At 38.8% G+C, this 16,249-nt stretch overlaps 1 long non-coding RNA gene across 1 annotated transcript in view; it reads left to right on the top strand.

The window, feature by feature from the left end:
- LOC146762074 (uncharacterized) overlaps positions 1-16,249 on the top strand; it is a 63,898-nt gene that overhangs the window by 32,866 nt on the left and 14,783 nt on the right. The window contains exon 3 of the long non-coding RNA XR_014942919.1: positions 15,194-15,286. This is a non-coding gene — a long non-coding RNA (uncharacterized LOC146762074). The remainder of the gene's footprint in view (positions 1-15,193; positions 15,287-16,249) is intronic.

The raw sequence follows: 16,249 nt of genomic DNA, 5'->3' as shown, positions 1-16,249 counted from the left end.
TCTGGGATTTTGAAGTTCTAGGACATCCTGCTTGTGGAACTTGAGGTTGCAAGGGGTATCTGACAGGGATTGGCTGGTTCTCTGAGGTGGAACCATGATGACTGTACTGGGCTTGAGAGCCTGATTACTTGCCTGTGGGAACAGTGGTGGCTCTTTCATGTTCCTGTAACATCTGCAGCCATCTTTTCATTCCAGGCAAAGTTGTGGGTGCATCAATTTCTTCCTTAATCCAAAGAAGATAGTTGAGAGATTAGAGAAGCAGGTGGTGCATAGCTGCCTCTTCAATATGCAGAGCTCAGGCAGAGAGCAAAAAAGGAAAAGGAAATATATTGAAGTGGCTCAGGTTTTTACAGCTTGGCCTGTGGTTTAGCGGCTGAAATAAGACCAGAGAAGCTGGGACGTGGCAGTTGTGTTGCCTGAGGTAGGTTGGCAGACTATTAAGTAGGCTGGTGTGAGTCTGTGTTTGAGGGACGTAAGTTAATGCTGTTACATGGAGGATGAAAAGAGATATGTAGTGTGTCAGGGTAAAGTGGATGGGTTGGTGGTATCGATAAAGAAAGAGGGAAGGGTAGATCCCTGCTGGGATGATGGTAAGGGGTTATAGCAGATGAATCTCTGCTGAGACCAGTAGAGCTGGGAACACACACTCTTCATTAGTTGAACTGTAGCAATTTCAGTGGACTTCTGTTCCGTTTCATCATGCATGATGGTTTTGTAGTATATTTCAACAACATCCTATGTGATGTGACCACTGTAAGAGAAAATTCACTGAGCAATCTAAATACATGTTTCTGAAAAAGCTTCCTCAGCAAGCGTTTGCTTCACTTGCTGCTTTGGGAACATGTCCTGAAATTTTCATCTAGCATGTTGTCTAGTGAACTCTTTTGTTTTGTTTTTAAGCAGTATTTTGGTGCTAATTTGAATAATATGAGTTTAATTACAATAAAAGCATTTTAATTTATGGCAAGTGTCTATTTTAACAGTGACGTGTTCTCCATATACTTAACAGTAGAGGAACCAAATTACTTCACGGGATAAACACAGTTTCAAAGAGACTCAAACCGGAAACTTCTTGAAATTGTTCACATAGCCATCATAGGTTTAGGCACATATATATGTTGTTATTCTAAGATAGTCTGAGGTCATCGTGTTGAAGATACAGGCAAAACTTCTGAGCTTTAGTTGTAAAGCTCTGAAAGGAAGGTTCTTTTGACCTTTAGTTAAGTTACTTTTGATATGTAAAGTCTGTATGATGTCTTGCAACTCCTCTTCAGCACCTTAGGATCTTAAATAGGTGTGTTGTGAAGCTCAAAGTGCGGTATTGTTTCAGACATAGCAGCCTACACTCAAACTTTATTCCAGAAGGAATAAACAATTTGGGTCATGCATGATTGTGCATGAAATTATTTTGGTGTTTAATAGTTTTATTTAACCTGTGAAGTGTCACATCATCCAATATATGTATAGTAGGTGCTTGATGAGGATGCTCATGTTTTCAGTTCTATCACTTTCCCAGTGACAGGACTTCCTCTTTCCAGGTCACAGCAATCAGTTGAAGAAGAACCAGTGGAAAGCACCAGGGAAAAGCAGGCACCTGGCTTGAATCTATTCTCATTTAAAAATAAGAAAAAAAGTAAATAAAAACTTAGCTGACAACAAATCAACAACTGACCCAAAAAGATTGTCATTCTATTCTAGCGGAGCAGAGCTGCCCCTAACAATATCAGCAGTACAAGAAGAGTGCTTATATATATGCTATACCTACATAGTTTGTTTGCTTCTTTGGTAGCTGTCCTGAAGGTAATGCAAAAATTATTTCAAAAGGGAGCCTTAAACTTTCTTCAGTTAAATTCTTCCTAGTTTGAAAAATACCTTGTTTTTATGTCCTGCTTGTGTTATTTTTAGGTGGAAGTCTATTGCTTACTTACAATAAGCTGTTGAAGCTTGATGCTGTAACCTTATCTTTACATGAAATTCATCATGTCATTTTTCAGTGTTTTATTATAGTTGAAACATTGTTCATAAGAAAAGGCTCAAGAATCCTTTCTAGGACCCACTGTCCTTACCCTGTAGTGAGTGATGTTCCTGGCAAGGATTGGTGAACAACATTTGGCCAAAGATAGGTCAAGTGTTGGCGATTTCCCTTTGAATGGCTGGGACATTGTTTTTAGATAAAACTTCAGTTTCTTAATTGTGATTAATAAAGATAAAGGCAGATAAGTATCATTTCTGTTTTTGTAACTCTATATTGATGACAGATCTTGAAATCTTTTAGTATCCCCTATTTAGCTACCTTGTTTTTAGACATCTCAAGTGCATGTGAAAATCATTAGTGTATTTGATGACAGCCTCTGTATAATGTTCATAAATGCTGCTTTCTGGTGTTTGTGTTTTTAGTGTGGTGTTCATGCAAATTTTGTCCTTGTTTAGCAGTTAAGCCCATAGTTGTGGATCTGTTCTTGGCCATTACTGACAGTTCACCTGTTCAAACTACACAAAAGGTAGCTTTTAGCCGTAAGGGATAAACAAAACTCTTTCAAAGCAGAAACATGACATTATGACATTTCTGGTAACTTAGGCCTAGAGGTGAGTTTAATGCATGAAGATCATGGCTGAAGGAAATTGAGAGGAATTTTTTTTAATGTTTTTTTTTTTTTTCCCCCCCCCAGAATATCATCATTTTTTTATTATTTATTATTGCTGAAGATAGAAAAGTAATCTTGTATTTTTTTTCTTTGTTGAAAAAGAAAATATATATATATATATATATATATATATTCTTGCCCGTAGAGGTGTACCAAAATGCTTTGTTAGTTATGGGTGAACATTAGCATTTGCTTAAAAACTAAGAATTCCTCAGCACTTGTGATAGTAACAGTGCCAGCAAAAATACAGACATGGGAACACATGCTGTTTGGCTTGGAGGCAAGAAGAGGCTGATGTTCTCTAAGCATCTAGAGGGAGGATATTGTTATTTTTCTTTCCAAAACATAGAAAACATTGGTTAAAGGCAAATGAGCTGCTAGATAACAAAAATGGTCCTTTGTAAGTCAACACTGACCTTGCCACACAAAAAGTACAGAGAATTCTCTAGATAACTTACTTAACTTGAATAAATACCAGGTGTTCTTTTCCTTCAAGCACATATTGACTTGCAAACCTTTCGCTAATCTTCCTTAATCTTTGTCAATATTTACCTCTTCATGCAATAAACACTGAGAAGTCAACAGAACCAAACTTCATTGTGATTTTTGTGCTTGTGTTATTTCTTTGCCAATTTCAGTGAAATCTATATGTAACTTGAGAATGATAAAATGATACTGTCCCAGACCACTTCTGAAGTGCTGGAGAACATGAGATATTTTTGAGCTTTGTATCTGTGTTTCTTCTGAGGCTGGATATAGCCTTGCTGTGTTACTTATCAGTTGAATTCTCTATTTAGTTAAAACGTATTACACTGCTTCTTGTAAGATTCTTTAGATTTACTGGTGCACAGAACAATCATGAAACATTGTGTGGGCATGTACTTCTCAAAAACTAAGTGGTTATGAGCATATTCTTTAAAAGAAAATGGCATAGTGTTGTTGTTATTCTTGGTTGTTGGCTTTTTTCTTTTCCTAGTATCTGTTAAGATCACTGACTTTATCACACTTCCTTCTGTTCTCACTTGTTTTGCACTTGAGCAAAAACTTAAAATGGTGGAAAAAGCCTGAGAAACTGTTGCTTCTGTTTGTTGTTAACTACAATATCTGATCTGGCTGCTGGTGGAGGTGGCAGAAAGGGATATTCATGGAGTCAGAGCTCAGCTCCAGCCCCTTGCTCACAGTGTGGGCACTGAATCAAGTCTGAGCTGTAGCTGGGTGCCAAGGACAGTCTTCTGCATCTCTATCATCATTACCTCCTTAAACTTTTCTAACTAAATTTCCAAAGGTCTTGTGAAAACAGTGAAGGTGAGATTTGTTAGTTATATTGCTCAGAGTGAAATGTTATCTCCTTGAAAACTGCTTGCTTAATAGCAAACTAATTGCCTTTGAGCTAATCATGACTGTAATAGTGTAAGACTTGCCTGTACCTCTTATCTTTTACTAGTCTGAATGTCTGCAAGAGTGCTTCATATATATCTTGATATGCACAAACATATCAAGAGAAGTGTAATTCACTTCTGAGAAGCGTCGTAGATACTGCACAGTATATACTCAGGTATAGCATGTGTATGGAAGGAGCTCAGTTTAAACAAGGAAGCTGAAGTAGTGGGAAGTAAAATATGGGAGGGAGCTGAAATTGTGTGCATGAGCAAGTCCTGAGAAGAGATTAAGGCTTGGATTGCTGTCTTGTTCCCAAGTTGTTAAGTCCCACCCTAAATCTCTGAGGCATGTGTGGGTATCTGATGTCATGCTTCTGAGGTGATTGTCGCCTCTGGGTTGCATGGAATGTGCATCTCTAATGCTGACTAGCTAAATGCTGCAGACAGAAATTAACAGAACTGCAATTGTTTTCACTGTATTTGAGAGATGAGTTGTGTATTTTCTAGTTAAGTTTTTTCTTCTCAGAAAATCAAAACATTTCCTGGGAAGCTACTTACTTCCATGAAAAAAATTGGCAGAAGATCACTGGAACACCTTGATGGCCTTTGCTTGACTTCATGGCATTTAACTCAATAAGATGAGCTGTGAAGAACCGTGTGGTTTCCTTTCTTCCCAGTTGGAGCCAAGAGAGACTTCAAACAGCAGGAATCTTATGTGATCGAGGAATTTTGGGGAAGAGTGCAAAAGTAGGGACGCTGCGTATTTAAGACTTGATTTATGCCTTGGGAGAGAACTGAGTTGGGATCTATGGTTCAGATCAACTTTGGCAGTTTAAGTAGCCCTGTTAATTAGCATTAGATCTTGACATAGCTGTATTACTTGGTACGCATTAGTAGGAAACTGTAAAATAAGTTATTAAACCCAGAGGGCATTAAATGTCTCCTACTATAGCTAAAACAGTACAACAATAGGAATAAGGGTAGGCCATTCATGTTACTGCTTTCTCTTCCTCTGGAATCTCATGTCTTATTAAAAAGCTTCCCAGAAGGATTATTGGTATGAAATTATACATTAAAAATGAAAACACAGTGGTTATTCACTTGCCTACAAAAGCAAATGGTTACCATAAAAGTATATTGTCTAGAGAAGTCAATTACGCCTTAAAGAGGGAAGAAGAAAAATTTTAGTGATGTTTTGAAGAATAAGCCTCGGAAATGCATTGGGTAAAAGAGCAACGATGCAGTTGGGCATGCATAAGTATTTTGGTGTCTGCCTTCGTGCAGATTTGGGACTGGTTGAATCAGCTCCCTTGTGAGGGCAGCAGTCCCATTATGTTTTTTCCAGGTTGGCTGGTGTAATTGTTTTTTCTGAGGTTATCAGCATGTTCAATCAAAAAGCTAATATGTGCGTTATTGCTTTGCTAGTTTTTTAAGCCCTTTTCTCATTATAGGTATCGATCTTGATTAAAAGCTGTTCTCCAAATGTTTGGTTCCATTGACATGAAGTGATTCTTGCCTCTCCGTCTGCTACCAGAGGGAAGGTAGCCTCATTCAGGTTAATTGCCAGTGCTTGATGCTAAATGCAAATGCCAGAGCACTGCTTGAGGTGAAAATTCAAAAATAAAAAAGAGCAGCTGTTAAAATGTCCTTTCCTTCTGTATTTACCAGAACAGCATGCTTTTCATTGGCATTGTAATATGCCAGAGAAAATGTCACCAATACTGTTTTCAAGACTGATAATTTTCAGTTCTTTGTCAGTGAATGTGTATTGTCTCAGTCCTTCGCCAGGAGTTGGGGGAGGGGACAATAGCAGCGGACAGTGGTGGGTATAGAAATAAACCATGATCAAAACACAATGAGCCAATGCCAGAAGGAGGACTGATGTACAGGCATGTGGAGCACAGACGAAACCAGGGGCACTGCAATTGTAGTCTGAAATGTGTGGGTGGGCTCTTGTGTCCATGATGGTGATGATTCGCACAGGCGTACATCTCCAGTCAGGATTTGCAAGAATGTTGTAGCCTTTCAGAACAGAAAACCGGTTCAAAAATACTTACGAAGAGATGGGCCTTCTGAAGTGTTTTCTCTGCGACACTGTTTAGTTCGGGCCTTGCAATATTGCTGTTTTATTGTGACTTTATTAATAGTGATGAAAGAAGATCTATACCAGGCTCAAGATATCCTGAAATCTAACTGCATACTACAGCCTTCAGTTTTACAGGCCAAAGAAAAGAGAAGAGCAATTGAAACTGGTTCCCTGTGTAGAATTCCTGTAAAGCCTCGGAATTTGATGCTGGATGGATTATGGAGGAGTTTATAAAACTAGAAGTGGTGCACGGGTTAAAAATTCCCAGAATTATTTGTTTAAAGATTGTTTGTAAACTGTAGTAAACCACTCTTGTGGCAAATGTGCTTTACTTAGCATTTGGGCTTTATTCCTTGTCCGAAATGGTTTTGTTTCTGGATCTTAGATCTTCCTGTACTCTTGTCTGTCAGGCAGAGAGCCTTCCACTACAGGTATCTGTTTTGTTCCATGTTCAATTGGATGCTATCTTTGAGTTACTCTTCTCTGCTAAATGGACTGACTGTTGGCAAAAAGTGCAATTTAAACTTTTAATCATTTTTGACTCTCTCTTTTTTTTCCCCCACAGCATATTTTAGGTCCTATATAAAGTTTGGAGTCCTTTGTGACAAAATAAATCCTATTATGAACTCAGTCTCAACCCTAAATGAAATGTTTTGGTATGGCTGGCTGTCTGGAAGATTTCTCTTGTCAATATTTTTTTTTTTTTTCTCAGCAGGTAAAAACAAGGGAAGAGGGAAACTTAATCTTGGAGGCTAAATGCCTTGGTGCTCTGTGCTCTGTTGGTGTTAATGTGTATCAGCCCTGAAGCCAAATGTAGTCACACAGCTACCTGCCTGGAAGGCTCCTGCCAAATTGAATTTGGCAATAGCTTCCCCAGCATGAGGACAGGAACCTCATCACTTAGTTTTTCTGATGGGTATTTCTTTTATTAGATTGGATATGTAATGATAAATTGATTATTTTCTTTTTGATAAATGGGAGGGGAGCAAAGAAAACAACTCCAGGATATAGGGATCCCTAAAGGAGTTGTTTTGTGTCTTCCTTTCTAGGGACTGAATTTTTTCCTGCAGCTTGAGAACACAGGTTTAGGCCTGATTAGCACAGAACCAGAGAAAGTTCAAGTCCTAGAGATCGTTGTGAGAGAATTCTTAACTCCCATCAAAGATTTTAGCTTTGATGTTACTGCTCAAACTGAACAGCACCTTGTCCCAGAAGATCTCTGTCCCTCTGGAGGGATTGTTCAAAGTATACATATTGCCAGTGTGAATGAAGACTGTCGTGTCTTTTCAGATACAATTTTAGAAAAACATTCCAGGTCCCTCAAGAGGAAGCAAGAACTGTGTGCTTTGTTGATTACTGTGTCTCATGGTCTTAAAGGTTTTCGGAGCAAGGCTTATTTCTTGCAATGTCAGGCACCCAGCCATTTAGCTGTCTATCATGTTATCTGGTATAAACAACTCAGTGCAGAACCTAAAAAAATACTCAAAAAGCCAAAACCAAACAAACCCCAAAACACATAGAGGCCTAATTTCAATATAGCTTATAATTATTTCTTATATGAATGTTTGATCATTGCATTTTATCTGCCATTGTTTCTGCTTATTCTGAGAAATGGGCAGAAGTGCCCTCAGAAATGCCTAAGCTCTTTACCTTCACTTAAAAAAAAAAAACAAAAAAAACAAAAAAGACTAAAAATGAGGTAAGTTTAGTGCTGTCTTTTTTTTCCCCTATTCAGTGTGATATTCTAAACTGAACTGCTATCTTCATTTTGCTTTGTTCAAGTCTAAATAGAGCTGCATCCATAGTAATAAGGTGGGAAGATAATCAAGTCTCTCTTTTCTTTAGGAATATTCTTCTTTTTAGGAAGTTTCATGTATTAATGAAGCAGATGCTCACTACTGAGCTTAGGCAATCTCCTTTTAAAAGCCAAAATAATTTATATTTGGTTGAACTACATGAATACTCTTGGTTAAGTAAGAAAGCAGAGGAATAGAGGTATGCTTGAACACAAATATTGATATGTAAGTGCATTTACAATCTCATGTTTTGAAAAATCAAACTATTTCCACCACCCTGAATTTTATTAAAGGAAAAATGTAATGATAGAACATAGACTTTTAAGGCCACATCAGCTTCTTCAAAGTATTGCTCCTTAAATCTCATTTGTTTATCTTCTCATTTAAAGTATTACATGATAAATCAACTGGTGGTGATACAGTATTTTATGCTGTGCACTTCTATTTCTATGCCTTTAATAAAAACAGAGATTTTGCTAGGAGATATTTTTCCTTTAATGACTTTCTTCATGTGTTTGGATTTCAAATAATCTGTTTTCGTTTTCCCTAGTTCTATGGCATTATTCTGGTTCTTCTGAATGACATGATTATTATAAATAACAGATATGATTCTGTTCAAATAAACAATTTTAAAGGAAGCTTTTTCTTTTTTCAAATCAGAATCGTTGGCGGTGCGGTGTCTGGCTGGAGGCCTGTAACTAGTGGCGTGCCCCAGGGGTCTGTACTGTGTCCGGTCTTGTTCAACATCTTCATCAATGACCTTGATGAGGGGATAGTGACCACCCTCAGCAAGTTTGCTGATGACATGAAGTTGGGAGGATTGGCTGACACGCCTGAAGGATGTGCTGCCATTCAGCGAGACCTGGACAGGCTGGAGAGCTGGGCAGTAAGAAACCGGATGAGGTTTAACAAAAGCAAGTGTAAAGTCTTGCACCTGGGTAGAAATAATTGCATGCACCAGTACAGGCTGGGGGAAGAGCTGCTGGAGAGGAGCTCTGCAGAGAGGGACCTGGGCATCCTGGTGGACGACAGATTGACCATGAGCCAGCAGTGTGCCCTTGTAGCCAAAAAAGCCAATGGCATACTGGGGTGTATTAAAAAGAGCGTGTCCAGCAGGTCGAAGGAGGTGATCCTCCCCCTCTACTCTGCCCTGGTGAGGCCTCATCTGGAATATTGTGTCCAGTTCTGGGCTCCCCAGTACAAAAAAGACAGGGATCTCTTGGAAAGAGTCCAGCGGAGGGCCACTAAGATGGTGAAGGGCCTGGAGCATCTCCCCTATGAGGAGAGACTTAGGGAACTGGGTCTGTTTAGCCTTGAGAAAAGAAGGATGAGAGGGGACTTGATCCAGGTTTATAAATACCTGAGGTGTGGGAGCCATAGTGGTGAGTCTGGTCTCTTTTCAGTAGTGCATGGGGACAGGACTAGGAGTAATGGGATGAAAGTACAGCATAGGAAGTTCCGCAGGAATGTGCGGAAGAACCTCTTTACAGTGAGGGTGACGGAGCACTGGAACAGGCTGCCCAGGGAGGTGGTGGAGTCTCCTTCTCTGGAGATATTTAAGACCCGCCTGGACGCTGACCTGTGTGACATGGTGTAGGGAGCCTGCTTTGGCAGGGGGGTTGGACTCGATGATCTCTAGAGGTCCCTTCCAACCCCTACAATTCTGTGATTCTGTGATTCTGATTCAGAATCCAGAAAAGAATAAAATAAGAATAAAGGAGACTGGCTTTCCTATATCTCACTTCCTCTATGGAGCATCTGAGAAATAAGGAAGTCATCAGTTGTCAGTCAGTACCAGTGAAACTTTTCCATTTGATTCAGCTTTTGATTAATTGAAACAGGCGATATTGATTGTTGCCCCTGAAAAGAATAGGAAGTTTGTTTGTATGGCTGAAGTCAAACTGAATGACTTGGAAGGGGAGTCCAACTCTTATGCAGGCGTGTTTATTGTTTTTGATATTTGTTCTTGAAGGAAAAGATCTAATTTGCATTTGGAAGGAGATGCCCGTTTCATAATCTAATGTATGGCAGTTCACTGAGGTTTTATAATTCTCTGGTTATTGGATGCCATATTGAAATATCATACTTCTGGGATAGCAGTTTCTTAATTCAGACATTTATTCATTTATTGCCTACAGAAACCCAACTCTTTCTACCCCTGCCAGTATTAATCACCTCCTACTCTGTCACTTGTTGCCTGCCAAAAATTGTTGGGGGTCAGAAATAATCAAAAACTTGTTTCTGGATCTTGCTTGATAGATGGGACAGCGAAGCCCACAGCATTAGCGTAGGTCAGTAAATTGCTCTTGAAAACCTGGGAGCTTTACTCAATAATATTTTTCATGAAGTTTGGCTCAGTGAATAGTTCTTCCATTCCTGGATCAAGCCTGGATCTTGTGTAAGGTATCCAGACAGCTCCCTTAGTCAGGTCCAACTTATGATGCTTTTCAGTAATTATGATTAGCATTTAAGTCTAAGTGAATTAAGAAGGAAAATCTGAATAGAATTTTCAGTTTTTATTAAAATAAGATGGAAGTAAAAACAGACATTGCAGGAACCTCAGCCATTTTAACAGACAACTTTACCTGCAAAGTTGATCTGTTTTAGGGAAACTTAAGTAGAAAGATTTTCTTCCACCTGCTACAAGCCTCTCTGGAGAAGTAATATCCCATAGCAGGGCAGTAGAGCTTTGTACTCAGGTGCTGGAAAAGAGATGCTGTAAACCTGTGTCACGGTGCCACCTGGTGACTCCCACAGGAACAGGAGGTTGAGGCAACTACATCAGGCTCGAATGTGCCATCAGTCAGCTGACTGATTTCACCAATTTGCCACCAAAATCTTCCTCTGACTCCTGCAGTGATGAAGGAGTGGGAGGAATGACTCAGTCCCCCAGAAGTAACTTCTGATATTTCATGTTTAACTCTGGATGTTGTGATCCACAAACATGCCGAACACTTAAAGTTACCTAAAGGAATGGGCATTTCTGTCTGTAAGTGCAGCCAGAAGCATTACGATGTCCACACAGCAGTTTTTGTGCCAAATGGATAACAAATATGAATTATTTATTGTTCATATTGTAACTGCTCTGCACTGTCAGTCTGTGCAGAAAAATGATGTCCTGAAAACTCAGAACTACCTTTTGGATGTATGCAGAGGGATCCTGAGGGTTTCCCAGTTGTTCCCTTAGAAGGAAGAAGTTTGTATTTCTAATAATGTTCTTCTTATGCTTTCTAGATGTATTTCCACCTTGATCGTGATCAGACTTGCATCATGTTCATCTTCAAGGTGGAATAGTTTAGGAGTTGGCACAGTTAGTTTTACAGCATCACTTTGAATGTCAAGTGATGCTTGACACTGGATAGCTGGCATAGACAGATGCATAACTTTCCATTGTAGACCAGAGTTGAAAAAATTGGTATGAGGGCTTGTAGCTTACTATTACTAGGGTCACTATTTTTCTCAGGCCTGCAGGCCTAGCGTGATGACCTCACTTAAATTTAGAAGGATGTATTTTGAAAATACATGTGTTGTTTTGTTTTTAAGACAGGGTAAATAGTGAGAAACAGCAGGAGGCAGAGTCTGTGACCTAATTGCCAGCTACTAAATAATACTTTGCTCCATCCTTAACTGCCATAGACGAGTGTGTATGGAGGATCCAGACATGTTTCTTTCATATTTTAACAGCTCTACCTGTCTTGAGAGCATGCTTTGGCTGGAGTGGGTCAAGGACTTTGACACTTCCTCTGAGACAATAACATTTAAGTCATGACAGTGTTCTTGGGCGCTTGTATAGCACTGAAGTGAAAGCTCATATTAGTGCAGAATAGGCTTTTCATATCTAAATACTCAGAAGTCAGGAGAGAAAATTGATGATCTCAGTGTAACATTCACCCACTTCAATTTTTTCTAGGTTGTTGAGAAAACAGTTACTTTACAAAGGAAAGCACAAGATGTGCCAAATGGTCAATGTCAAACCTTAATGAGTTAACGATATCTCAATTTTTTGTTAATTTTCCCGTTATGTCACTGGCAGTTCTTACCTTTAAAGGTGATTTCAAGGTTGTTTTCTTCTTTTTTTGTTGTTGTTGTTTCTGCTTTGTACGGATTGCCAAAGAATCTGCCTTATGTCTGCTGATATGTGGGTGCTTCCTGCTTGGAAAATGATGTTGGAGTGAGATGATGTTTGTATTTAGCTGGTAGCTGAGGGCAGCAGGCGTTCTTAAAAACACAAAAATCAGGCTTTTCACTTAAGGAAAAATAATAATAATAATAAAAATCTAGTTTTCCAAACAGTATCAGTCCTCTTCCTGCTTTCCAAAGTATTTTTTATCACTAGTATCTGTTTATTACTTTACTGTGAGCAAGCTGTCAGTTAATAGGAGCCTTCTCTCCCCTTCCTCTCTCTAGTGTGTTTGGAAGTACGTTCATGATAAGAGGGACTGAAAATAATGTGGTCTGTTTGTTTTCTATAGTCGGTTTCTGCTTTACTGTTTGAAGCTGCATATTAGCATCCTTTTTAGAGAAAACTACGTCATTGCACCTGTGAAGGACTGTTCTGCTTCAAACCCCTCTCCTTGCTTTTGAGAGTGTCGATTAAGTGACTCATGTCACAGCTCTTGATTGAGAGAGATCTGCTTTGGTGATTACATGTTAGGAGTCTGCTCCTAATCCATTTAAATCACTTGTAAATTACTTGCCTTCATTTTCTCATTGCTTCCACCATTGTGTGGCACTTGCTTATTTGCATGTCAGGGTGAGCTATTTCCTCATTCCTAAAGAATAGCATAATACCACAAAGTGTATGGAAAACACACAGTTTCAGCTGTCACTTATGATATGTTTGGATTCCATTGGAGAGCTCATCTACCAAGCTGGCAAAAATTCCTACATTATCTTCACCTGAATTATCACGCAATTGTATTTGATCCTGAGGACAGCTATTTTCAGGAGTTAGAAGGCTATTTTGATTTTCAGCAGTGCTTCTCTAATCAGATATTTTGTGGTCCCTTCACAGTGTCTGGATTTGTTGCTGGACTGCACAAATATTTTTAGTGCTCTCTAGATATTAAACTTTTTGGAGATGAAACCATCCTTACTCTGAAGTTGCAGGAGTGTGGTTAGGCAGTATGGCAGAGGTGATGCAGTGGCTGAAGACTACTAAAGAGAGGTTCCTCCTTTTCCACTCATCTTGTGGATCCTGCTGTGGTTGAGCTTGCATATTCCTTGCACTATCTCTTGAGCTTTTCTGACCCTGTAATAAACTAACTGAGCTCACTGGCAGAGAAGAACACCAGTCGTTGCATTTATTGCGTTAGTTTCCTGCTGGATTAATGAGGTGAATACTTCTACCATACAGCTAGAAAAACATTAGAACTGTGAATTATTGGAGGATAGAAAAAGTGGCAGAGGAACCCTCCTGTTATCCCATGAACCTAATCACTATTAGAGAGAACGCTCCTTCCACATTTCTTCCATTTTTAAGCTTGTAAGTAATGCAACTAATGGCTTTTCTTCTATGGATAACATTAAGGTGCTTAACTTTTTTTTAGAGTGAAGCTCAATTTCTTGGCATCTGTAAAATAATATTTTTGCAGCCTGTTACTATCTAATTGTAGGCAAGGTTTTACTTTCTCCTTTATAAGCTACGTTCCTTACCTTGGATAATTGCTTGCTCCTGTTATTAGCTGACTAATAGATGACCATAACATTGATTTTAATAGCTCATTTTGCTCACAGTGGGCTGTGGGAGACTAGAAAGACTAAAATCTTTGAGTACAGAAGAGGAAAATATAAGTCAATTTAATTTTATTGGATGAAAGCCACCAAATATAGAACAAAATCAATTTCAGCATCATCAGGAAGTTGCTGTTTTCTTTATGCAGTTTAAACTTCCTTCATAAAGTTTTCTGCATTAAGGTTAGAATTTTGGTTTGATACTTTTTATACTTTTGCTCTGAACTAAGGCAAAAGATTCTAGTTCCCCCAAAGGGAAACTTAAACCTACTTGACTGCCTCTGAGTCAGCAAGACTTCTTGGTTCCCTGTTTGCTTTCTTTCTTCTTACGCGTTGTTATAATGGAATTGATTCAAAAGCAAACAATTCTGAAACTGTTAGTACAATTTACTTTATTTGTATATTGTTATTTGTGATTCTGGCAGCCCTATGACCTCTGTGACAGGAATATTTGCCCTATTTGTAGTGTCATTTGAGGCAACTGTACATGCTTGATAATTATCAGGACTTGGCTTACCTCAGTTAGAAAGGAGCTTGGAGCTGGTAAGCAGGAATATGACTGTTAATGCAAGAACGCTCGTGAACAGATGCAGCCTCTGCAGGAATGGGCAGGCTGGCCAGCCCTAATCACATCAGCTGGCATAGGAATGGGATGTCTGTCTGTCTTGCCTCCATCCCCCACTAAGTACTGGCCAGCAGCATCCCTGGGGCATGTGGATAAGTCTGCACTTGTTTAATAGTATTGCTGATTCTATCCAAATTTGGGAATGGTTGTAGCATATAAATACTTGAGGCCTCTTCTCTGGTCTTGTTCAGTCAGATTCTGATTTTGTTAATTGGTACAAAAAAAATACAACTTTTTTTTTTTCCTATTTTGAATTGGTATTAAAAAGAAAATCGTATCTTGATGCTACCTTGATTTCTATTGATGAGTGTACTTGTTAATGTTGTAGATTTTAAAGAAACTTCCATATTTAAAGGCTAAAAGGTTAACAACTGAACCCAGATTGTCTCCAGTGAATCAAGCTCAATTTTCTTGAGCTTATTGAAAGCAATCTGCTCCAAAGAAACTAATTAGAGTGAATGCAGAATGTCTGGGCTGTACAGTCTATGCACTCTCAGAGATTTAATTCATTTATTTCCTGTAATTTTGTAAAATCAGGTAGTTGTCTATCTCGCTTTCTCTTCTGGTAGTGGTGATGTGGAAAGCAAAATACACTCCTCTGAAATACAAGGTTGGACCAGTTGTGCTACAAGAAGGATGTTCTGATGCTGCTACTTGGATATCCATGCTAATAGAAATGATACTGTCAGATTCATCAGCTGTCTTTAGTTGAACTGATGGCTGCTGGCTGGCTCAGATGATTCAGTGGATGCAAAAACCACAGTTAACTAAGGATACTTAATTGAGGCATGTAATGTTAAGTAGTTAAGTATGCTTTCTGTTTTATTATTATTATTTTTATTTAGTTACATGCCTTTCTCTAGTGTACTGTTTGTTTTGAACTTGAGAATAGTAATCAAGTTGTTCTTGTCATGTTTTGCTCCATGCAGGAGAGAAGTGTTACCTTGTTACATAGAAGATGACAGCATCACTTCAGATCTGGATATAGATGACCTTGGAGTTGTTAACAGTTGAATCAAAAGGTCAGATTTTTATACTCCTGTGATATGTGGGATGTGGATTTGCAGGATTAAGTTTTGACAGCCGTGTTTGAACAATTCTTTGCCGAAGTCCCCGAAGTCCTATTTTGTGGAAATAATGGTAGGGCATGAAACAGTTTTGAACTCGCTTGGTATCCCTTAGGCAACTGGTCTATTTATTTATGCAAAGATTTTTCTTCCTAGAACTCTAGGCATCCTGAACATTTATCAAATTACTCTCCTTTTTGAAGGTAGGAACTTTTAATATCTAAATAATTTGGTAGATCTCTGATAGCCTTTGCAGGGCATAGTAGCTTCTAGTGCAGTTTGCTCTTTATATGCTAAGCAGCTGTGGTTTAACCATCAAAACAAGTGGAATGGTGCAGAGCATTTTGTAGGGGAGGATCTGGTGGTGGATCAGGACTGTTGTGGAGCTCATTTGAATCTGATCCCTTTGAAGAAACATCAGAAGCCCTTTTACTTCTGAAAAGGGTGTTGCTTTCATGTAGTGTATCTAGCAATCACTCCTCAAGCTGTTTGTTGATGTGATACCTGAAAAGTCCCTGGTTCTATACATACAATTAGGAAAGTTGGCAATACTTGTCTTTATCGGGTGGAAAGTGCATGGATATTCTGAGAGTGGGCTGGTGGCATGTTCACCATACATAAAGAAATGACTGTTAAACTTGTTAACTGTTCTAGAAGCTTTCCTAAATTCTTCTTTTCTGCTTTCAGAACAATGTTTTAAGAGAATCCGATTCTGCTTGTATGTTCCAAAATGCTACAGCTAAAAATAGATGCTGAGAAACGGGATTTTGTTTGTTTCTTTAAAAAAAAAAAAAAAAAAAGAGAGAGAGAGAAAAAGGTAGCATAAAATATCAGGGAGGTGGGGAGAGAGATGCTTCCAACAGCTTGATTTGCCTTTTCTTTGTGTAAGATGGGTGAATGTGAAAATCAGAGTAATTA

Source organism: Coturnix japonica, chromosome 2 (assembly GCF_054131305.1).
Source record: "Coturnix japonica strain WE chromosome 2, WE-NBRP24, whole genome shotgun sequence".
Taxonomy (NCBI): Eukaryota; Metazoa; Chordata; class Aves; order Galliformes; family Phasianidae; genus Coturnix; species Coturnix japonica.
The sequence above is the reverse complement of the archived record's forward strand: the minus strand, read 5'-3'. Positions and strand labels throughout refer to the sequence as shown.